At 41.1% G+C, this 25,280-nt stretch overlaps 1 pseudogene; it reads left to right on the top strand.

Annotated features, from left to right (window-relative positions):
* The first annotated feature begins 22,826 nt into the window (after positions 1-22,826).
* LOC149516311 (18S ribosomal RNA) lies at positions 22,827-23,912 on the top strand (annotated as a pseudogene).
* Positions 23,913-25,280: the final 1,368 nt, after the last annotated feature.

Genomic DNA, 25,280 nt, shown 5'->3' on the forward strand with positions numbered 1-25,280 from the left:
AAGGCTATATGTGCTGGGAAGGCTCAGGTATAAATAAAGGCCTTCTCTTTCATTTTTAGTTAACAAGAAAAGTAACAAGAAAAAAGTAAGAGGAACCAAGTCATAAACTTTGCCATATCAGAGACTTGGGGACAAACATAAGAGTTAGTGTAAGGTCATTAAGCAATTGTACATAGCATAAAGTAAATAGAAATACAATTGCTTTAACTCTCCTTCTTAGCTTTCTCTCAAGCTCCTAGGAAGCCAATGGAATGCATGGCACAAGTGTTTGGCATAGAGTCAAAAAAAAGGCTAACTTAGAAACATGGTAGTTTCTAGCCAAGGCTACACAGGTGCTAGGCTTAAACCCCTAACCCATGATAGTTGCTATCATAGTAGGTTCTGATCGAAGGGGATCAAAACCTTTGTTATGATTGATGTTGATGTCAATTTAAGTTGCATAGGTAGTTTACATTCTAATGTGCCATTTATAATGATAACTTGCTTATGGGATTACGTGGTGTGGGCATTGTTAGTTGTTCATGCCAAGAGTAAGGCATAAGGATGCTTGTTTGCTCATAAAAATGTGTAAGAGATCCTTGCTTTAAGCTTTGTGTTTGTTGTTGAGTGCATGGGTGATGTGCATGAGGGCCACCCACCCATCCATAAGAGAAGAAAGGCTATTGTGAAGAAGAGGTTATCATCCATGAAAGCTAGTTTGAAGACACCAAAGATCATATATGAGTGTTAGACTCCATGTGCAAGGAGTCTGAAAAAGGGTAAAAGCCATGGGTAAGAGTCGAGTAAAGTGGTAGGGTATGAAACTTGAAGCAAAATATAGCCATTTTTAAGTTGGTGGTTGAGGCTGAATGTACTAAGTCTCTACAGCCCAAGGATAAAGGTCGAGTGGGAGAAACAAGAATAACAGTTTCTTAAGGGAAGAAGAGGCCAATGAAGAACCGTGCCATCGAAAGGCAAGGACCAAAAATTTGGTTTAAGATAAAGGTATGGTTACCATGTCCTTTAACTATTTTTTATGCTCAACATAAGGCCAGGGAACACCCATAGCAAAAGAAGTATAAAGCCATTATGAGGACATAAGGAGAGTCCAATGGTAAGAGTTGTGATGGTAGTTGAGCCAAGAAGAGATAATCTTTCAGGTTCTTGATAAGGGCAAGGTCAGTGCTGTTACAAAGAGCCACAGGCCTTAGAGATGGATGGTTTGTTAAAGAAAGGGAAATGTCCAAGACGTGAGCATTACACACCATATATGCCTTACACCTATGTCATTATGCAGCTTGAAAGGCCTATTGAGTGCGAGAAAAGGGAAAAGACCCCATGGTGTGAAGAAAAAGGTAATGGCACATCAAACATAGAGGCACTACACTTTTCAAGAAGCCAAGATTTGTGGAAGCCTATGTAATGTGTGCATTGCACACTCTAAAGGGCCTATTAAGCATGGAAAGATGGTAAGTCCACATCACCAACTACGGCACTGCATGCTTTGACAAGCATCATTTTATGGGAACCACATTGGGATCAAAACCAAAGCAAGGGATGACTGCTAAGGTGTACCAAGAACCATTATGTACAAAAAACCATCATGTGCCATAGACCATCAAGATGAGAGTGAAACATCATCTAGTGTGCACGTATAGTGAAAGAATGACATCTTCTAGTAATAAGGGCATTGCTAGAATGAGTATGGGAGAATGTCATGGTTTATATGAAAGTTTTAAGCCAAAAGGGTCGAAGACACAGTTTGTTTGAGTTGGTGCAGGTGAAGGATCGAGAAAAATCAAGACCAAGGCCTTAAAGGCACATACGAGGCTCGAGTGTGTAAATTAGGGCCTAGGCTAAGGTGTGAGAGCATGACAAAGTAAGTAGCTTAGTGACAAGAATGGGGACTTCTCATTAGAAGGATCTAAAATGCCCCAGAATAGTGGCATGGGCAAATAGGCAAAGAAGGCTCAAGATTAGCTTGGAGACAAGCCAGGTGTACGGGCACGAAGAGTCCGGAGAAACCTAGAGGCTAGCAAGGTGTGTAGGCATCAAAGGTTCTGAAATAGACTGGCATAGGAATAGGAATAGGTACTGTAGCACCTAAATAAAGAAGCCTCTTAAAAACCCTAGCTGCAGGCAAAACAGCGCCAGACATAGAAGGTTTTGGAACCCACTAGACGCGAGAACTTAGCGGGAGTGCCAAAACTCTTCTAAACCTAAGGCTTAATCGAGAGCTTGGAGCAAGCTAGATTTTACAAAGCCATTAGCCAACCTAAGAAGTGTCTAGTAGCCATGAAAAGGTTTAAAAGGCCTATAAGGGCCACACACTTAGATCAATATGGGCCATATATGTTGGGAAGGCTTAGGTATAAATAGGGGCCATCCCCTTCATTTGTAATTAATAAGAGAATTAACAAGAGAAAAGTAAGAAAAACCAAGTCATAAAATTTACCATCTTAGAGACTTAGTGCTAGACATAGGAGTCATTATCATTAAGCAATAGTACATAGCATCAAGTAAATAGAAATGCAATTTCTTTTAACTCTCCTTCCTAGCTTTCTTCTAAGCACTTAGGGAGCCAATGGAATGCACAGCATAAGTGTTCAACACAAAGCTAAAAAAGAAATTGGCTTAGGCACATGGATGATAGTTTCTAGCTCAAAGCAATACAGGTGCTAGGGTTAAGCCCTCCACCAATGATAGTTGGTATCAAAGTAGGTTCCCAACAAGGGGATAAAAACTTTCGTTATGATCGGTGTTGATGCCAGTTTGAGTTGTACCGACAGCTTATGTGCTAGTGTGCCACCTGTGATGATAGCTTGCATGAGAGGTTGCATGGTTGGGCATTACTGGTTGTTAGTGCTAAAAGTAGGGCATAAAGACACTTGATTGCTTATAAAGATGTGATGAAGATCTTTAGTTTAAGCTTTGCTTTTATGGTCGAGTGCACAAGTGATGTGTATGAGGGCTGTTAAACCATGTGTAAGGGGAGAAAGGCTAGTTTGAAGAAGAGGTTGTCATCCTTGAAAGTCTATTTAAGAACACCAAAGATCTTATACGACTACTAGACTTTGCATGAGAGGACTCCAAAGAAGCATAAAAACTATGGGTAAGAGCCAAGTCAAGTAGTAAGGTATAGAGCTTGAAGCCAAAGTATTACTATTGCTTAGTCGGTGATCAAGGTTGAGTGTACTAAATCTCTACAGTCGAAGGGTAAAAGTTGAGCCCAAGGGTAAGGGCTTGAGTGAGAGAGATAAGAGCTGCAGTTTTTCAATGAAAAAAGAAGTAAATGAAGATCTGTAACATCAAAAGGCAAGGACTAAGGGTTCGATCTAGGATAAAGGTACAATAACCATGTCCTTTGATTACTTCTTATACTTATAACCGTATATGGCCAAGAAGCTCCTATAGTGGAAAAAGCCTAAAGTCATTGTGAAGACTTAGAAAAAGTCTAATGGCAAGAGTCATTATAGTGATTGAGCTAAGAAAAGGTAATCTCTCAGGCTCCTAATGAAGGTAAGGTGAGTGTGGCTGTAAAGAGCCACCAACCTTGGAGATGGATGGTTTGTCGAAGAAAGGGTAATAGCCTAGTCATGAGTGATGTACACATTGCACTTATGTTGCTACACACTTTAAAAAGGTCATTGAGTGTAAGAAAAGGGTAAGGACCCCATGGCGAAGAGGAGAGGGTAATGGCACATCAAACATGGAGGTGTTGCATGCTTTGACAAGCTAAGATTTGTGGAAGCCTATATGACGTGAGTGTTGTACACCTTAAAAGGCCCATTAAGTATTGAAAAAGGGTAATGGCACATCACTAGCGAAGGCATTGCATGCTTTGACAAGCTTGGTTTCATGGGAATCGCATTAAGATCATGAGTGAAGCAAGGGACAACTATAAAGGTGTACCAAGAACCATCACGTAAAAAGAACCATCATGTGCCAAGGACTATAGGGACAAGAGTGGGACATTATCCAACATGCATGTGCGATGAAAGAATGGCATCCTTTAAAAATGAAAGCATTGCTAAAATGAGTGAAAGAGAATGTCATGGTCTATGTAAAAGTCCTCAGCCTAAGAGGGTCAAAAGATGTAGCTTATTCGAGTTGGTATGGGTGAAGGACCAAGAAGGATCAAGACCAAGGTCCTAAAGGCACATACAATGCTCGAGTGTGTTGACCATGGCCTAGGCTAAAGTGTGAAAGCTTGGTGAGGTGAGCAATCTAGTGTCAACAATGGAGACTACTCATTGGAAAGATCAAGAATGGCTCAGAAGAGTGGCATGGGTAGACAAGGACAAAAGGCTCTAGATTAACCTAGAGACATGCCAGGTGTATGGGTATAGAAGAGTCTGAAGAAGCTTGGAAGCCAACTAAGTGCACGGGCATTGAAAGTTCCATAACAAAATAGCATGGGAATAGTAATAGATACTATAGCACCCAAATGAGGAAGGCTTTTAAAGGCCTTAACTGTAGGTGGAGTAGGAACCAGATGGTGAAAGTTATGGAACCCATTAGGTGTGGGCACTCACCAAGAGTAGACAAGTTAGATTCTGTAAAGGTTGTGGAAGTGTCTAAGGGCTATGAAAGGGTCTAGATGGCCTATAAAGGGCACACATTTGGATAAAAAAAAAGCCATATATGTTGGGAAGCTTAGGTATAAATAAGGGCCCTCCTCTTTATTTATAGTTAACAAGAGAAGCAACAACAAAAAAGTAAGAGGAACCAAGTCATAGACTTGGCTATATTAAAGACTTAGAGATAAACATAGGAGTTATTGTAAGGTCTTTAGCAATTGTACATAGTATCAAGTAAATACAAATACAATTGCTTTAACTCTCCTTCCTAACTTTTTTCCAATCTCCTAAGGACACAATAAAGTGCATGGCATAAGTAAACGTAATAGAGTAAAAAAAAAGGCTAACTTAGGCATAAAAATGGTAGTTTCTAGCCTAAGGCCACATGGGTGCTAGGCTTAAGCGCTTGGCCTATGACACATATGGCTGATGCTATCCCAAACCCTAGACCAAGTCCCTAAATTGGGTAATGACTCTTTAGGGTGGTGCAAGTAGAAGTTGTGATCATAAGTTTAGTCTAGCCAAGCCTCTCAAGTATTTGGCATTCTCATGGTCCCTTTTCATCAACCATAAAAATGTGTTAGCCTGGCCAAGCCCATGCATATGTCATAGGCCAGGGCTTAAGCCTAGCACCCATGTGGCTTTAGGTTAGAAACTACCATCCAAGTGCCTAGGTAAGCCTTTTTTTGACTTTGTGTTGAATGCTTGTGTCGTGCACTCCATTGGCTCTCTAGGAGCTTGAGAGAAAGCTAGGAAGGAGAGTTAAATCAATATTATTTCTATTTACTTGATGCAATGTACAATTGCTCAATGCCCAAGTCTATTACTTGGTTCTTTTTCCTTGGTTATCTTGTTGCTTGTAACATTTCTCTTGTTTATTGCTTATGTACAAATGAGAGGGAGGCTTTCCTATTTATACTTGAGCTCCGTTGGTACTTATGGTTACAATAAATCTAAGTGTATGGCCATTAAATGTCTTTTAGACAGTATTAGGATGCCTAAGCTCTACCATGGTTAGCTAAGGCCTTTCTAAAGATTCATTGGTTTCAAGCTCCTTGTCAAACCCCTGGCTCTAGAAGAGTCTAAACACTTCCACTAAGTGTCTGCGTCTAGTGGGTTTCAAAGTTTTCTCCATCTGAGTGCCACCTTGCCTACAACTAGAGCCTTCTAAAGGCTTTTTTATATGGGTGCTATAGTGCCCATCACTATGCCTGCACCTGGCCCTTCTAGAACCTTTGGTGCCTATGCACTTAGCCAGTCTCTTGGCTTCTTTAGACTCTTTCGTGCCCACTCGCCTGGCTAGTCTCCGGGTTGACCTAGACTTTTTTGTGCCTGACTATACATACCATATCCTGGGGCTTTCTAAAACCTTCCAATGAGCAATTCTCATCCCTGGCACTATGCAACTCACCTTTAGTGTACTCTTACACTTTGACCTTAGCCTTGGCCCACACACTTGGGTAAAGTAAGTGCCTTTAAGGCCTCGATTTTGATCCTTTCTGGTCCATTGCCTATACCATCTTGAGCAAGTCTAATCACATAACCCTCTTGGTTTCAGACTCCTACATGGTTCATGACACATTCAGTTGATGCTACCTAAAACCCAAAAAAAAAATCTTTAAATTGGGTAATGTCCCCCTAGAGTGGTGACAATAGAGTTTGCATGTGTGGTCCTAGCTAGACCAAGCATTAGTTGTGTTGTGTCATTGTTGCTTGTTGGATGGCAGGGGTAGTCTCTTAGTCATTGCTTGTATTTTTCTTATGCCAAGCGGTTATGGCCTGGCTTCATACATCATTTCTTCTACCCGCTCATTAAGTAATAGGCATATGAATTATGCTATAGTTATGCATGTTGGTAGTCTCCATGCTTGATGCATTACACTATCAACTTGTCACCCTCTTCAATATCCCTTCATATGGTCATCATACCCTAGGGGCACAATTAAGGTCCCAAGGTGCTTAGGCAAGTGTGAGCTAAATGATAGGTTCCTTGGAGTTGGGTACCTAGTCAGGTGCTATCAGTTAAAGTCATGAGCAGGCACCCTTGAATGTGTTAATGTAGCAACGAGCTAAATTTGAGAATTATAGTGGCTAAGAGATAGGTCACTAGGCCCTGAGCTAGTTGAAAAGGGGCTTTAAGATGGTTGGGAAAAATGTGTCCCTGTTTTAAACAATCTTACATTTCTAAGTAGGATGATTAGGAAATTTGCTACACTCTTTATAAGGGATGACTGGTGTTAGCTCTCCACCACCCCTTTGGCTAGTAGGTAGAAAGGGGTATGGCTAGTCTGAAGTGAGTAACTCTTAGGTACATATGATGTCTATATGGGTAGGCATCATCGGGTCATGAGTCTGGCATGATGCTTCCTAGGGTTATGGTAAACTCTAAGATAGTTAGGGTCAGTAGGCCTTGTATCATGCCTTTGTGTTAAACCATGGGTTTAGATACTAGTTTTTGTTATCCCCTTTAGTTTCTTTTCCTTGAGCTAGTTTGATGAGTAACCAAGGATCCTGAGATGATGTTTGCATAGAAGGGGCACCATCAAGCCTAAAAGATGAGCGGGCTAGCAAGCATACATGCTGCTAAACCTTTATGGCCAATCGATAAAGGTGTATTGTAGCTAGGGTAGCACGCTAAAGTTCCTCGAGGTAGGACAAGCATCATGTCAAGTGTCCATCATGCATACGAGCAACCTAGAATAAGGCTAAAGGTTGAGGCCATAAGGTATGAGTTTCATGGGATTAGATTAGCCTATCGTGGCTCTAAGCTAGCTGTTTACTAGTATCTATGTTATGCCTTAGGGTTCAAGGCACAAAAGCTTGCATATGATGTTGGCAAGCATAGTGTTAAGTTCTCACATGCCAGAATGTGTGCACCCTTATAAGCCAGGTGGGTTAGTGCTCAGAACCTCAATGCCTGTAGGTAGAAATGGGTGTTTAGGGCCACCTAAGAATCATGGGTTGATTATAATGATGGGAGTTAGGTTCCTCCTTACCAAGTTTGAGATTATTGTGACCAACCCTTAGGGTTCGAGCCAAGAAAGGCTCACGAGTATGTAGCTTGAATGATAAAAAATGATCTATCCATGGAGAAAAGGATTTGAGAAAGGTTGACCTCGACTAAGAGTAGTCTTATTGCTGCATGGACACATGATTTTGGTCTAAGGAATGTGCAACCCATGACAACCAGCTTGCAGACTGTGACACATACACATGTCTTGACCACCATCAGCACCAAATGACCCTCAGTGCATCTATCATAGTTCACAAGCTAGTCGAAGCCTAGGGATTCTCTTCAAGTCAAGTGATAGTTCCAGTTCTATAAGGACAGAATCTGACAGCCAAGGGGATCAAGCCATAAGCTGCACTAGAGATCTAGGTTGCTTAGAACTAGCCTAAAATAATGGGATGGGTAGTGATCAAGACTCCAGAGGCTCAGAGAAGGTGTTCAAGCTCGGCAGGATTGAGCCAAGCCTAGGGGTAGGTGCTAGTGAGCAATATGGGGTCACTCAGTTAGACCCAGGTGGAAGCACTGATGATTGAGGTGTGGGTATACGATCAGGCCTAGGTTTGGCCATGCTTGAACATAGACTTGGTAGGTTTAGATTTGGAGGTTTCTAGAAGGCCTAGTGCTCAACATGATTTTTGCAAGTCAAGGATTGTTCAACAGCACCAAATCCCCTAGAATCAAGGGTTGTATCTTTGCTCTTGGAATCAAGGGATGGCATTCTTTAAAGTTTAGGAATGTATCTTAAACATTAAATGTAAAGGAGACTTAGCTATAAATAAAGAGTCCCCTACCCTCATTGTGCACACACCAAAACCATTGAGTAATAACATCCTTATTCTTGATTTAAACCTTTTTTTTGTTCTTTTGTTAGCCTTTCTTCTAGCACTTGCTGTGCCCTTTTATTTTATAGCATACTTGGTAGCAAGCCCTATAATTTAGAGTATTTGTGCATTGTTTCTTGTGTTAGTCTAATTTGGGATGTAGAAGAGTCCATTCCCATGTCCTAGACTTATGCGAGCCTGGAGCTTGAGTCTCGGCTTGTGACAAATGGTGTCAGAGCCTGGTTTAAGGGAACCTTTAAAGTAGGCAGAGAAACTAGATACTAAGGGGTATCGAAGCTTGGATCAAACTATAGGTAGTGACCAAAGCCTTGGTTCAGAGTGTGCAATAGATCCCAACTTATGACATGAGGAGCCAGAGTTATTGTGAGAGCCAAAGTTGGCATGGGGAGCTAGAGTTGGCATTGATACAGGTAGGGGGATTTGTGTGCAGGCATCCTTATATGGTGTGCAAGCATCCTTCTGTGTGTGTGGACATTCGACTATGTGGTGCAGGCAGTTTGTTGCTTGGTGCATGCATCTTATAAGGGTTGTTATGCTCATATGCTAGTGAAACACCCTTGGTGTGCCAGTTTTGAGCATACTAGAGTGCAAGATAGGTTCTCAACAAGTTGTTATTGTATGCTATAGGTGTGTTATATGTCAGGGTTTGTGTACAAGTCCTAAGCCAAGTGGGTCAAAAGACATAACTTATTTAAGTTGGTATAAGTGAAGGACCAGGAAAGAGCAAGACCAAGGTCCTAAAGGCACAAGGTCTAGGCTAAGGTGTAAGAGCATAAAGAGTTAAGTAGCCTAGTACTAAGAATGGGGACTAATCATTGAAAGGATCTAGAACGCCCCAAAAGAATGGCATGGGAAGGTAGGCACAAAAGGTTTTAAATTAGCTTCGAGATAGGAAAAGTGTGTAAGCACAAAAAAGTTTAGAGAAGCTTGGAGGTAGGCTAGGTGTGTAGGCACTGAAGGTTCTAGAAAGGCTAGGCGCAGGAACAATGGTAGGTACTATAACACCTAGATCGAGAAGGTTTTAGAAGGCCCTAGCAACAGGCAGAGCTATGACTAGTTGAAAAACATTTTAGAACCCGATATAGGCAGGCACTCAGCGGGAGTGCCTAGACTCTTCCAAACCTGGGGCTTAGTAGAGAGCCTGGAACAAGCTGGATTCTACAAAGGCCAAAGCCAACCTAGGAAGTGTCTAATGACCATGGAATGGTCTAGAAGGCCTATAATGGCCACACACTTGGATCAATAAGGGTCATATGTGCTAAGAAGGCTCAAGTATAAATAAGGGCCTTCTTTCTCATTTGCAAAGAGTTAAAAGCTACACAAGTAAGAAGAACCAAGTCATAGACCTGGGTATTGAGCAATTGTCTATAGCATCAAGTAAATAGAAGTTGTAACTGCTTTGATTTTTCTTCATAGCATTCTCCCAAGCTCCTAGGGAGCCAATGAAATACATGGCAAAAGTGTTTGGCATAAAGTCAAGGAAAAAGCTAACTTAGGAATATGAATGATAGTTTCCTACCTAAAGCCACACGGTAGCTAGGATTAAGCTCCTAGCCCATGACAATGTGCAGGTGAGCAAATGTGCATATTCCTAACTAAGAGAGGCTTGAGTGTTGAGCCATTATGCAGACTAGTGCCCGATAGTGTGTGCTATGTTGGTGTGCTGTATTGATACACTAGTGTGCTTGTTTACAAGAACTAAAATTGGATTGCTTGAGTGCCTACTAGAGTTAAGGTAATCCTTCAATTTATACATTCATGATCTAATAGTTTGTGTGCTTTGGGCTAGGGCATAGCTAGGGAAAACCAAACAGAGGGCCTAAGTGAGGTGTTCGAGGAACACCTACCTATAAACAAGTGGGGGAAGGCTTCAGCAAGATATATGCTAACAAGCACTTGGTTAGCGAAGTGTGTGGATGCCATACTTCAGATAATAGATTAGTTCAGGACATTAAGGGATCCTTAAGTAAGGCAATGGAAAACCTCATATAGGTTAATGAGGCATTAGAGTCCACAGTGACAACTTTATAAGAGGAGTTGGCCAGGCTCAAGGTTGACCATGCTATATTGTGAGCTACTGTGGTTGCTATTATGAGCTGAGACCAAGAGTGGAGGTGCCTAAGCATTTCATTGATGGACCAAAGTCATGGGTAAAGGCTAAGCTGTAACGAAAAGTGGTATAAGAGTCAAGTCAGGCCAAAATTACTTTGTAATCATTAAGTCAAGTTGAGTACACCAAGTCTCCAAGGCCAAAAGAAAAAGGCCAAAGTGGGGGAGACACCGATGTTTGTTCCTCAGAAGAGGAAAAGGCTATAGGGAAACATAAATTTTATAAGATCAATAGAGCCACCAATAAGGGCAAAGGGCCTTAAGTTATTATTTTTATGCTAGTCAACATCAGGTCAATGAGTGATCGAAGCTTTCGACCCTCAAGCAAGCAAAGGGGGTATCTAAAAAACCAGAATGGAAGTGGTAAATAGCACTAGAATAAACCCAAAGAAGAGCAACCAGGTGCTAGTAAAGACTACCAAAGGGTTAGGACCTCTCAAGGAGTTGATGTGGGAAAACCAATAGTAGTGGAGTGCCACAACATGAGTCCCATAGTATAGCCAGATTCCTCACAAAAGAGTGTGCCACAAACAACTTAAAGAAAGCATAGGAAGCATTAGTAGCATAGATGGAAAGGGCCATTATAGTAGAGAGTTAAAGAACATAGGATTGTAGCAAAATGCTGAAGAACATATTATCAAGAATAGCAAAAGCCAACAGAGTACATGTTTTGGAATAGGACCAAAATGTTGAAAAATTGGCTCACGAGGTAGGAGTCAATGCTAGTGTGCAAGATGGGTGCATCATTCCCTAGCAATAAGGGCATTGCTAGAATGAGTGAGGGAGAATGTCATGGCTTGCAAGCTAGTCCAAGTCCAAGGGTTCTCTCCAAGTCAAGTGACAGTTGTAGTTCTAACAAGACAAAGTCTGATAGTCACTTGAGATGCATTAGAGGTCTAAGTCATGAGGAACTACCCCAAAATAATGGGGCAAGTAGTGATCGAGACTCTAAAGGCTCAAGAAAGGTGTTCAGCTTTAGCAGGATTGAACCAGGCCCAAGGGTGGGTGCTAGTGAGCGATGCACTCGCACCCAATTAGACCTAGCCAGTAAAACTGATGATCAAGGTACAAGTGCATAGTTAGGGCCAAGTGCAAGCATGCTTAAACACAGACCTGGGAAAATCAGATTTAGGGGCTTTGAGAAGGCTTGTTGCTCAAGTTGATTTTAGTAAGTCAAATATTTGCAGTAGCACTAAATCCCCTAGAATCAAGGATTGTAACTTAGCTCCTAGAATCATGGGATTATAATCTCTAGAGTTTAGGAATATATCTCACACACTAAATGTAAGGGGGACTCAGCTATATATAGAGTTCCCTACCCTATTGTACAAACATTAGAACCATTGAGCAACAACATCCTTACACTCATCTTAAACCTTTTTGTTGTTGATTTGTTAGCCTTTTTTCCAGCATTTGTTATGCCTTTTGGTTTTGTACCATACTGACCAAGCCCATAGTTTAGAGTGTCCGTGCACTATTTCTTATATTACGCTAATCTGGGATGCAAAAGAGTCCATTCCCATGTCCTGAAGCCACACTAGCCTAGAGCTTACGTCTCAGCCCATGATAAGTGAGGTTCTCTTTGAGTTGAGTGACAATTACAATTCTAGTAGGATAGAGTCTAAAAGCCAAGGCAACTATGCCCTAAGGTGCACTAGAGGTCTAGGTCATGAGAAACTAGCCTAAAACAATAAGAAGGTAGTGATCAAGACTCTAGAGCCTTAGGAAAGGTGTTCAAGTTTGATAGGATTGAGCCACGCCTAAGGGCAGGCACTGGTGAACAATACGCAGGCTCTTAGTTGGATCTAGGTGAGCAGACTGATGATCGAGATGTAGGTGCATGGTCAGACCCAGGTATGGGCATGCTTAAACATAATCTTAAGAGGATTAGACTTGGAGGCTTCTAGAAGGCCTGGTGCTTAGCATGATTTTAGTAAGTCAAGGATTATGCAGCAACACCAAATCACCTAGAATAAAGAATTGTATCTTAGCTCCTAGAGTCAAGGGACTGTAATCTTTAGAGTTTAGAAATGTATCTTAGGCACTAAATGTAAGGAGGACTTAGCTATAAATAGAGAGCCTCCACCCCTATTGTATACACAATAGAACTATTGAGTAATAACATCTTTACTCTTACCTTAAACTTTTTTATTGTTCTTTTGTCAACTTTTCTTCTGACATTTGCTATGCCCTTTCACTTTACAACATGCTAGGTAACCAAGCTTGTACTCTGGAGTGTCTATGCACCATTTCTTGTGTTACGTTGATCTGGGACATGAAAGAGTCCATTTTTATGTCTTGGACCTACTCGAGCTTGGAGCTTGAGTCTTGGCCTATGACATGTGCACATGTATTGACCACTAGCGAGACTTGTTGGCCCTTTGTCTTGACACATGCCTCAACCACCATCGGCACATATTGGCCCTTATGTGGGTAATTCCCTTAAACACCATCAACATATGCTAGGTTGTGCATCACATGTAGGTGTCCTAGGCCCGAGTCACACACTATGTGCACCATGACTAGGTAATAAATGGGTTCAAGCATATGTTCATGCTTTTGCCATGCCAATGACATTTTTATAGCTTGTAAATTCATATAATGGTCCCCTAACCTTCATGTGAAGTTTCATGGCAAGATGACTTGTTTTCTATTTGTCATAATTTTTAAAATTTTTCAATATGTAAGATCTTTTGGAATTTTTTTAAGAGTTTTGGCCCCAAATTTGGTATACATGATCCTTGTATTTTTGTTGGAATCTAAAAAAAAATTCAATTAAAAAATCAAAATGTAGAAGATTTTATGACCATTTGAAAAAAACATCCCTATTTTAGACGCTTGAATGGTTACTGGCTGAGAACTTGTAAAACTTTTTATGCTCTTTAAGAGGGTGTGAGTTGTCAAGGTTTTTTGAGGGATAGGGGGCCAACATAAGGGAAAAAGACTAGCACCCATCGCATATCATATGTAAACACCCTCTGACCCCCCACCTCTAATCATCCAAATCCCTAATGCCATCAGTCAAGTTCTATAGTGATCCTCCAACAATGGTTCCTTAGGCGAAAAAATGTGGCACCAACACATGCCTGAGCTTAGTATGTGCATCATGGCCCAAAATCAAACTTCAGTTAAGGCCTCGACCATCAATGTCACATGTTGGCACAAGGTGCAAGCATATGCCTCGACCATCATCGAGGGCACTTACCTTAACCACCATTGGCACATGCTAGCCCTTGGTATAGGCACTTGCCTCAATCACCATTAGCACATGCTAGCCTTTGGTGTAGGCATATGCCTTGATCAACATTGGCTGAAGATAGCCCTTGGTATATGTGGTTGCCTTAAACACCATTGGCACATGCTGGCCCTTATAGCAGGCACTTACCTTGAACACCTTCGGCACATGCTAGGCCTTGGTGCGAGTACATACCTTGACCACCACTAGCACCTACGAACCCTTGGTGCAGGATATGCCTATTTGAAAAAAGTGTCACCATTTTAGACACTTTAATGTCTATTGCTAGTATACCTATAAAATCTCTCATGCTCTCTAAATGGTGGTTGTCTTGGGCCTACTCTCCCTCCACGGGGGGAGTAGGTGTGTGTCATAGGCCTATCATTGCATACATGCATGGTAATGTCCCTAGAGCAAATTCCAGGTTATGAATGCCTTTTGGCTATGACTGGTGGCTAGTTGCTTTAGTGACCCACAAATGCCCATGGCCTTGATAGATTAGCATACATGTGAAAAAAAGGCTTAGTTGTGCCAAGTTTAAGCCCATGCCTACAGCTCATGCAAGCTTAGACACCACACCAAGTCCTTGAATCAGGGAATGGCACCCTGAGGTAAGCAAGCAAAATCTATGACCATGGGCTAGGTCTAGCTACGTCTTTTGGGTATTTGGTAGTCTCATGGTCCTTTCTTGTCGACCACAAAAATGCCTTGGCCTGGCCAAGCTTCTGCATATGTCACGCCTCACATGAGCACCATCGAGGCCAAGGCTCGAGTGCCAGTACATGGAAGCTAGACCTTTACTCAAGCACTAGGTCACATGAACAAGTCCCTACGAGAGTTACTTGATGTTAAACTTAAAGACCATTTGAGAGAAGCTTTTCAAAAGCCCTAGAAAGGTGGTGCAGGCACTGTAGGTGTGAAGGCTCTAGATAAGCCTAGTTACAAGCCAAGTGCCTAGGCATAGAACCTTCTAGAAAGGTGAGATACAAAAATGGGTATGGTTACTATAGCACCAAGTAGGGATGCTTCCAGAAGGCCAGAGGTATAGGCACTTTACGAGAAAGCCTAGAACCTTCTAGACCTGGTGCACCACAAAGTGTTTAGAACCAACTTTTTTCTAAAAATTCCCTAACCTTGTATGTGTTAAGGGCCTTGGAATCCTCTAAAATGTATATAATAGCCACACACTTGGCTCATTGGTGACCACATTGGCCGTAGGGGCTCAAATAAAATAGGGGTGCCCCCTCTCCCATAAGACCAATATATAGGCTAGTGAACTTGTGAACCCACAAAGCTACTAAAGCACATTTGTACATAAGCCACATTGTTCCAATAATAGAAAGGATTTTGTATTCTTTTACCAGTGCCTTTTTAGTGTACTATAGTGTTTAATTGTCTCTAGGGTCCAACAAGTCATTGGTGAATGGCACATTCACTCAACCCGATTAAAAGATGACTTAGGCATATGTGAATGGTAGTTTCCTGCCTAAGGCTGCATGGCTACAAAGTTTAAGATTAAAGCCTGTGATAGTTGGCATCAGAACATAGTTTAGTGTGCGACCCTAATCCAAGACAATGTTTACTTCTAAATGAGCCCTTAGCACACTGAGAAGCAAGAGACACACACTGTTGGAATGGGCAAAAGGCACCAATAAAGGCATGATCTCAACCTTAGATGCTCAATTGGCCAAGGTGGAATTAGCCATGGCTAAAATACAAGACAAGTACGAAGACCAAATGAAGGAATTAGTCTCGACTGTAAAAAAGATCATGAAAGAGTTAAGGCAAACTCTTTATGAAAAAATCAAAAGCCTTACCCATAAGAACTCTACCCTAGAGGCCCTAGTAGAGGCCATGAGAGAGAAGATGAAGCAACTCAAGAGGAGGCTTTTTGCATACAAGGTAACCATAGGGGGAGGCATACTCATAATAGCTCTTAGGACTAGGGTAGAGGTTTCCAAGTCGAAGGAGTTCAAGGGGACATGATCTACAAAAGACATAGATAACTTCTTATGGGGCATGGAGTAGTATTTTCAAGCATTAGGCATCGAGAAGGATGTTGCTAAGGTAAGCATTACCTCTATGTATCTTGCAGACATTGCATTTGAATGGTGGCATTATAGGTCTAAGGAGGTTAGGCATGGGGGTGCTGCCATTGGAACATTAGAAGAGTTCCAAAAAGAGTTTAAGTAGTAGCTTTACCCAAGATACGCTATAGATGAGGCACATACCAAGCTATAATAGTTCACCCAACATAAAGAGGTGCAAAACTATGTTCTGGAGTTCTAAGAACTCATGCTCTAAATTCCCAACCTTGGGAAAGATGAGGCCCTTTTTGCATTTATGGATGGGCTCAAGCCATGGGCTAAGCAAGAGCTAAAGAGGATGGGTGTCCAAGACCTCACTCGAGCCATGACCATCTCTCAATCCTTAGTGAAATTCAAGAAAGGGTACAATTTTGAGTCTTTCAAGCCCAAAGACAAGGGCAAAGGTAGGGAAGACAAAAACAAGAGTAGTAGTGGTAAGACACCAATATACAAATGAAAGTCCTCTATGGAAGGACACAAGAAGAAAGACAAATAGTCAGTGACCAAAGATGGACTCATGACATATTTTTTATGTGACAGTCAACACTGAGCCAGAGATTATCCTAATAGAGCCAAGCTCATGGCCATCATTAAGGGGTATGAAGAGCAACCTGAGAATAAGGGACTAAAGCTTGGTTTGATCATGCTAAGTTCCATATTAGCAAAAAGAGGCATAAGAGAAAGAGGCTCATGTTTGACAAAATCTCAATTGCAGGCAAGTGCTTGAATGCCTTGGTGGACATAAGTACATTTGATCTCTTCATGTTCAAAGGAAAGGCCAAGAGACTAGGGCTCAAGGTCGAGAAAGAGCGAGATAGATTAAGATCATAAACTCTAAATAGGTTTCAATCATGGGCATGGCACAAGGAGTCGAGCTATAACTTGGAGCATAGAAAAGTAAAGAATCCATTAAGGTAATCCCTGTCAATGACTAATGACTTTCTTATCGATTTAGATCTCCTCTAAAGGATTAATAAACTTCTTGTTCCCTTCACCAATTGCATTTACATCTTAGATGATTTGAATCTTGGACCATTAGTGCCAATGCATTGTCCTAATGAAACAAGAGCAAGGGATTGAAACCAAGGCACTATTCATAATCTAGCTCGCCAAGGGTGTGTGAAAGGAGGAGCCACCTTTTTAGTGGCCCCAAAGGAGGATGAGCCTTAAGAACTGAAAGACAACACCCCTTTGGAAGTGTTGGAGTCTTTCAAGGTTGTCATGCCCATAGAATTGTATAAGAGACTACCTCTCAAAAGAGAGGTAGACCACAAGATTGAACTAGTGCCTGATGCTAAGCCACTAGCCTGAGTCCCATATAAGATGTCACCCCTGAAGTTGGAGAAGCTAAAGAGATAGCTCAAAGAGCTTCTAGATGTAAGGTTTATCAAACCTTCTAAAGCTCCATATGGTGCACCGATCTTGTTTCAATGGAACTATAATGGGTCTTTATAGATGTACATTAACTATTAGGTGCTAACAAGCTTATGGCGAAGAACAAATATCCCATTCCCCTTATTGTCGACTTGTTCAACCAGTTGGAAAGAATACAGTGGTTTATCAAGTTGGATCTAAGATTAGGATACCATCAAGTGAGGATAGTTGAAGGTGATGAACCAAAGACAGTGTCTGTAACTAGTTATAGGGCATACTAGTTCCTAGTAATGCCTTTCGATCTGACAAATGCACTATGACATTATGCACACTAATGAACAACATACTACAACTATTCTTTAACCAATTTATTGTCATGTACCTTGGTGATATTGTTATCTATAGTCAATCATTTGAGGAACATGTGGATCACTTATGGCAAGTGTTCCAAGTACTAAGCAAAAATGAACTATACATAAAGAAAAAGAAATATTCATTTGCCCAGTAGGAGGTCTCATTCTTAGGCCATGTTGTAGGGAATAGCTAAATCCAAATAAATGGTGACGAGGTCCATGCAATCCAAAAATGGGAACTGTTAGCCAAGGTCACAGAGTTAAGGTTATTCCTAGGTCTAGCAAACTACTATTAATGCTTCATAAAAGGGTACTCAGCCATTTGTCGTAGCATATGCTTTGACCACCATTGGCACATACTGGCCATAGTATAGGTAGTTGCCTTTAACACCATCGACATATGCTAGGCTATGCATCATGTATGGGTATCCTGGGCCTAGGCCGTACACCATACACACCATAATAGGGCAATAGGTGGGCTTAGGCACATCTTCATATTTTTGCCAAGCCAATGCCATTGTTATGGCTTTAAATTCATATAAGTGCTCACCAGTGCTAACATTTGGGTTTGGCTCAATTTTACTGAACATGAACACCATGCCCATACCACTATTCTGGCTAGTTCCCCATGGCCTGGGCCTATAGTAGGCCTCAATACCTTTTCCCCTAGCTATCAAACCCTATCTCACTAGAACTAGAACTGCTCCTTGACATGAATAAAACCCTTAAGTTTGGAATAGCTTATGGACTATGACACATGCACATGCGTTAACCAACATTAGGACACGTTAGCCCTTGGTCTTGGCACATGCTTCATCCAACATTGGTACATGTTTACCCTTTGTGTAGGGAGTTTACTCAAACACCATTAGCACATGCTAGGCCACGCACCATGCATAAGTATCTTGGGCTTAAACCGTACACCATTTGCACCATAATTGGGCAATAGGTGGGTTTTAGCACATTATATTTACGCTATGCCAATGCCATTTTTATGGCTTGTAAATTTATATAAGCACTTATTAGCACCCGCACCTAGGCTTGGTTCCCTTGGCTATCGAACCTTATCCTGCTAGAACTAGAATTGCTAATCGACTAAAAGAGGACCTCTAGGCCTGGACCAACTTACAGACTATGACATATCCACATGCCTCAACCATCGTCGGCACCTAATGACCTTCAGTGCATACACATGCCTTGACCACCATTGGTAAATGCTGGCCTTTAGTGCAAGTTATTGCCTTAGACACCATCGCCAGATGTTGACACTTGGTACAACATGTACCATGACCCTTCCACTACTCTTTTATCCCTCCCAAGGCACTTGTCTGCCCCTCGAGCACCATTAACACCAAATGATGCTTGGTGCATGTGTTATGGAGTCTTAAGCCAAAATCCGTGTGACCTTAGATAGGGAATTAACTCTATGTTCCTAAGTTAGCCTACGAAACTTAAGTGCTTAGCATAATTCTAGCTTGTCAAAGATTGTGCTATAGTACTAGGCCTTCTAGAAGCCCTAAAATCTTATCCTGCTAGGACTATGTTTAAGTGTGTTTGCACTTGGGTTTGACCATGTACCCATACCTTGATTATCAAGGCCATTGCCTGGCTCTGACTATGTGCCCGTGCATTGTTCACAAGCACTTACACTAGGGCCTTGCTTAATTTTACTAAACTTGAACACTGTGCTTGAGCCTCTGTAGTCTTGATCACTACCTATACCATTGTTTTATGCTAATTCCTTATGACATTGACCTCTAATAGGCCTTAATGCTTGGTTTCTCTAGTTCTCAATCCCTATCATGCTAGAACTGGAACTACTCCTTAACTCATAGAGAACTCTTAGGCCTATACCAACTTGCAAGCCGTGACACATGCACATGCCTTAACTAGCATTGCCACTGAAAGACCCTCGATGCATACACATACCTCGACCACCATCGAGACTTGTTAGCCCTTTGTCTTGGCACATACTTCGACCACCATCAATACATGCTAGCCTTTTATGTAGGCAATTCCTTCAAACACTATTGGCACATGTTAGATCACGCATCATGCGTGTATATCCCGGGATTAAGCTGTACACCATGCATATCATGACCTGGTAGTAGGTGGGTTTAGGCATGTCTTAATATTTTTGCCATGCCAATGCCATTTTTATGGCTTGTAAATTCATATAATGGTCCCCTAAGCCTTCATGTGAAGTTTCATGGCAAGATGACACATTTTCCATTTTTCATAATTTTTAGAATTTTTCATGATTTAAGATTTTTTAAAATTTTTTTAAAAAGAGTTTTAGCCCCAAATTTGGTGTTTGAGATCCTTGTATTTTTTTTAGCATCCAAAAAGAATTTAGCTAAAAAATCAAAATGTAGAAGATTTTGTGGCCATTTGAAAAAAGCATACCTATTTTGGACACTTGAATGGCTTTTGTCAATGAACTTATAAAAGCTCTTATGCTTATTAAGGGGGTGTAAGTTTTCAAGGTTTTTTAGGGGATAAGGGGCCAATACAAAGGCCAAGGACTAGTACCCATCACACATTATGTGTGCACACCCCTTAGCCCCTACCCCTAATCACTAGATCCTTAATGCTATTGATCAAGTTCTATAGTGATGCTTTGATGATGGTGCCTTTGACAAAAAATTGTAGCACCATCACATGCCCAAGCCAAGCATGTGCACTGTGGCTTAGAATCAATCTTCAGCCAAGGTCTCGACCATTAATGGCACATGCTGGCACATGGTGTAGGCACATACCTCGATCATCATCAACATAAGTTAGCCTTTAGTATAGGCACTTGCTTCAACCATTATTGGCATATACTGTCCCTTGTTACGGTAGATGCCTCGATCAACATTGGTAAAAAATAACCCTTGATGTGGGTAGTTACCTTGAACATCATCGGCACATATTGGGCCTTGGTGCGAGCAGTTGCCTCGAACACCATTGGCATATACTAAGCCTTGGTGCAAGCACATACCTTGACCACCATCGGCACCTATGGACCCTTGGTGCAAGATTTGCTTGTTTGGAAAAAGTATCTCCATTTCAAACACTTTAATGTTTATTGCTACCATATTTGTAAAATCTCTCATGCTCTTTAGAGGGTGGTTTTTTAGGCCCTCATCTCTCCTTCATAAAGGGACTAGGTGTGTGCAATGGGCCTATGATTGTGTACATCTATGGCAACATCCCTAGAGCAAAATCTAGTTTGTGTATGCCTTCTAGCCATGTTGTTTGGTGACTGGTTGCTATGGTGAACCACAAGCACCCATCACTTGAACCAGTTGGCATGCATGCAGAAAAAGCCTAACTATGTTGATTTTAAGTCTGTACCTATGGTTGATGCTAATTTCAAGTTTATGCCTATGATTAATGCTACCCTAAACTATAAACTAAGTCCCTGAATCAGGTAACTACTCTTCGAGATGGTGCAAGTGGAAGCTGAGGTCATGGGCTACGTCTAGCCAAGTCTCTTAAGTATTTGAAAGTTCTGTGATCCCTTCTCATAGACCACAAAAATGCCTTGGCCTGGCCAAGCCCCTGCACGTGTCATAGGTTGGGATCTTAAGCCTAGCTACCATGCAGCCTTAAGTGGAAAACTACCATTCATAGGCCTAAATCAGCTTTTTCCTTAACTTTTTATGAATCACTTTTGCCATGCACTCCATTAGCTCTCTAAGGGCTTAAGAGAAAGCTACGAAGGAAGGTTAAAATAGTTGTAACTTTTATTTACATGATACTATATACAATTGCTTAATGCCTGAGTCTATGACATGGTTTTTCTTGTTTGTGTAGCTTCTAACTTGTTTACAAATGAAAGGAATGGCCTTTTTTTATACTTAAGCCTCTTTAACACATATGACTCTTATTGATCCAAGTGTGCAGCCCTTATAGGCCTTCTAGACCCTTTAATGGTCCCTAAACACTTTTTAGGTCAACTAAGGCCTTTACAAAATCTAACTTGTTCTACACTCCCTGCTAAGCCTCAGGTCTAGAAATGTCTGGGTACTCTCGCTTAGTGCCTGTAACTAGTAAATTCTAAAAGCTTCCCCGTCTGGTCACTACTCCACATGTAGCTAGGGCCTTTCGGAGCCTTCTTTATTTAAGTGCTATAGGACCTGTAACTATTCTTACCCTAATCATTTTTGGTATCTTTGGTACCTATGCACGTAGCTACCTTTAAGTTTATCTAGACTCTTTTGCACTCGTACACCTAGTATGTCTCTAGGCTAATCTAGAGCTTTCTATGCCTACTTGCCCATGCCACTCTTTTAGGGCATTCTAGATCCTTCCAACGAGCATTTCTCATTGTTAACACTAGGTTACTCACCCCACCGTGCTCTTGCACCTTAGCTTAGGCCCTAATCTAAACACTTGGGCCTTGTATATGCCTTTAGGACCTTATTCTCAATCATTCCCAGTCCTTTGCCCATACCAACTCGAACAAGCCACATCTTTTAACCCACTTGGCTCATAACTTGCAAATGAACCATGACACATGCAGCCGATGCTGCCCAAAAACCCAGGAACAAGTCCTTGAATTAGGCAATGTCCATCTAGGGTGCTAACAATAAAGTTTACATGTACAGTCCCAACCAAACCAAGCATCGATGGTGTCATATCGTTGTTGTTTATTAGATGGTAGATGTAGTCCTGTAGCCTTTACTTGTGTTTTTCTTGTGCCAAACAGTTGTGGCATGGCCTCATATATCATTTCCTTCGCTCTCTTGTTACGTAATTGAATGGGTGGGTTGTGGACTGATGTGTGTGGCTGTTGTCACTTGTACACAATGGGTATATGAGTGGTGCTATGGTTATGCAATTTGGCAGACTCCATGATCGATGCATTGAACTGTTGACCCATTATCCTCTTCAATCTCCTTCCAGAAGGTCATCGTACCCTAAAGGTGCAATCAAGATTCTGTGCTGCATACCTAAATTGATGGAAACTGGATGTCTTGCCATCCTTTATTGGTCTTATGTCTTTTGGGGCTATAGGTCAAACCTCAATTGTGCCCCATATCCTAAGTGTGCCTCTCAAACCTCTGTGGCCACATTGGGGCATTGGTGTTTGATCGTGCTCTTGGATGCAGAACATTTTGTAAGCACAAGCTCTCAGCCCTTGTTCATACAATGCTACATATTTTATGTGCTCGACATGCATGATGCTTATGCTTTGTGTTAGCTCTCTCCATCATTTAGTAGATGCATTAAGTTCCATGTAGTGCCAATGTCCGAAAGGAATGCTACCTTGTTGATCCTGTCAATAGTCATATGCTTGTCTAAAAGATTAAGCCATGCATGTGTAAGTTTAAACTAAGTCAGACTATGAAACTGCGAATGGCTCAACAAATTAGTTATAGTTTGTTTGATTGTATCTACTACTTGGATAACCATAGTAATTCTAGAGCTAATACGTGCAACAAATCTTGACTTCTGGAATGGATGCATTTATTAGATAAAAGGTCAATGCAGGTTTTGCCTATTGCTCTGATGATTCATGATAACTTGATAGATCACATGGCCTTTGTATCGGTGATGCATCATTCAAATTTTTGCCCTATCAACTTTCAATGGCAGGATAGTGGCTTATTATGGTGGCAACAAGTAACAAAGAATTAGGGTTTGATTATAAAGAGGAATTCTGAGAAATGGTAGTAAGTGTGCAAATTACCTAATCCTAACTTGAGGAGGTAGTAACAATAAATAACAATACTAGGCTCTATAAGTCTGGTAATTTGAATGAGTATAGTCTAAAACCCTTAATAAGGATCCGTTAGAGTTTAAGTCTAGTGCTAGCAGTTACGATAATTCTAACTCCAATAGTGTATATTTATGTTGTTGCAATTAAAAAACTTATAGTTGGAACTAAGGTTGGGTTATCCGGTCTACCTCACAGTGAGCATTGGTCTACTCATCCCTACTGCCAGTGATGTACTCCTAGCCTTAACTAGCTGAGTCATTCCTCTAAAGCTATTACTTTCAAAAAATTAGAATGTTCAAAGCAAGCCTAAGATTGTATACATTAGCATGGGATAACATCATAGGATTTTAGTCCTATTGTGTTAGCCTTTGGGATCGGAGTAGTGATTAACAAAGATAGTCTAGGGCATTCATATTTCATAGTCAAAGGTGAAATTCTTGGATTTATGAAAGATGAACAATTACAAAAACATTTGCCAAGGATTTTTTCATTAATCAATAATGAAAGTTGGGGGCTCAAAGACAATCAAATATCATCCTAGTTTCAACCATAAACAATGTCAACCAATGATCGACAGTGTTACTTTTAGGAATCCATCAGCATATTATGAGAAATCAAAGTCTTTGGGTTTCAAGGGGAGTATGGTCGCAAGGCTTAAACTTAAAGGGATTGACATAAGGGCACCACCAAGAGTAGAGCCTATGGCTTAATTTGACTCAACATTGGGAAACTTACCAGGTCCAAACATAGTAAGGATTGATAAAATGAGAGCATTTTCTTGATTCTATAAGTGGTGGTGCATCGCTATTCTCAGTTGGTGAAGCAATTTGTGTAGTTAATTTTACTAATGAATGAGACTCCAACCTACTGACTAGCTACGAGGAGGTGATCCTTCATGGCTAGCCTATTAGAGGGACTACAATCGTAAACGCTAAGAAAGTTTGAGGCAATAACAAGTTTATGATGCCTTTAGATGTTCTAGGCTGCACATGTTCTACACTAATGTATTCAACAAGTTTATATGTCACGTCCATAAGAGAAACCAAGCCAAGGGTTCTCATTGAGATAGGGAGCAGTTCTAAAGCTACTTAGACCAAGTCAATATGTAAGGTAGACCAAGCATAGAGGTGCAATAGAGGTCCCAAGGGTAAGACCATGACCCAGAATGGATGCGTAGGAATTGAAATGAGCTTAAAAAGCTTAAGCCAATGGATTTGGTTTAATAGCTTTCAGATAAACCCAAGCACGGATACAGGTGTATGCCCAAGCGTAGGTAGAACCAAACCAAGCACAAGCCCAAAAAAGGGCCTCGCATAGACACTGCTAAAGAAGAAGTCCAAGATAATTCAAACTCTTTTTTAATAGAGTCCATGTAAAATTATAACTCTTCAATGTAATCCTATTGTAATGTCTTGTATATATTGGACTCTTTGTAAGCTTAGGATAGGAACTATGTCAACCATTGATTCAATGAAGCCTTAGCAATAAATAAGAGGTGCCCCCAACCTCATTATACTCTCCACAACTTGAGTAATACAAGTTTACTCTTGCCTATCTCCATTATTCACTTTAGCTTTCTATTAAATAGTTTATGTGTAGCCTTGTCTAACAATAGATTGGGGCAACTAGCTTTATATTTTTGAGTGCCCATGCATCTATCCAATTAAAGGCTTATCTAAGATACCAGATGAGTCAATTCTTGGGTCCTAGAGCCATACAAGTCAAAGCTTGAGTCTCAGCCCATGATAAGTGATATTAGAGTAGGTTTAGAACTAGTTCAGAGTCAGTAAAAATTGGTCCAAAGTGATCAATGCTATGTGCTACTGAAACTAAAGTTAACCTTGAGGGAGGTTTCAAACGTGTTAGTGTAGGCATTCAATTTTGTGGTATGGGCATCGTAGGTCATTTTTGTGCTTGTATGCTGGTGATATGCCCCCTAGTGCACAAGAAACAGGTGTACAAGAATGTAGACTAGGTGTTCAACCGATTACTATTATGGCA

Source organism: Durio zibethinus, chromosome 10, assembly GCF_047325235.1.
Source record: "Durio zibethinus cultivar Kanyao isolate XHJ-2024 chromosome 10, ASM4732523v1, whole genome shotgun sequence".
NCBI lineage: Eukaryota > Viridiplantae > Streptophyta > Magnoliopsida > Malvales > Malvaceae > Durio > Durio zibethinus.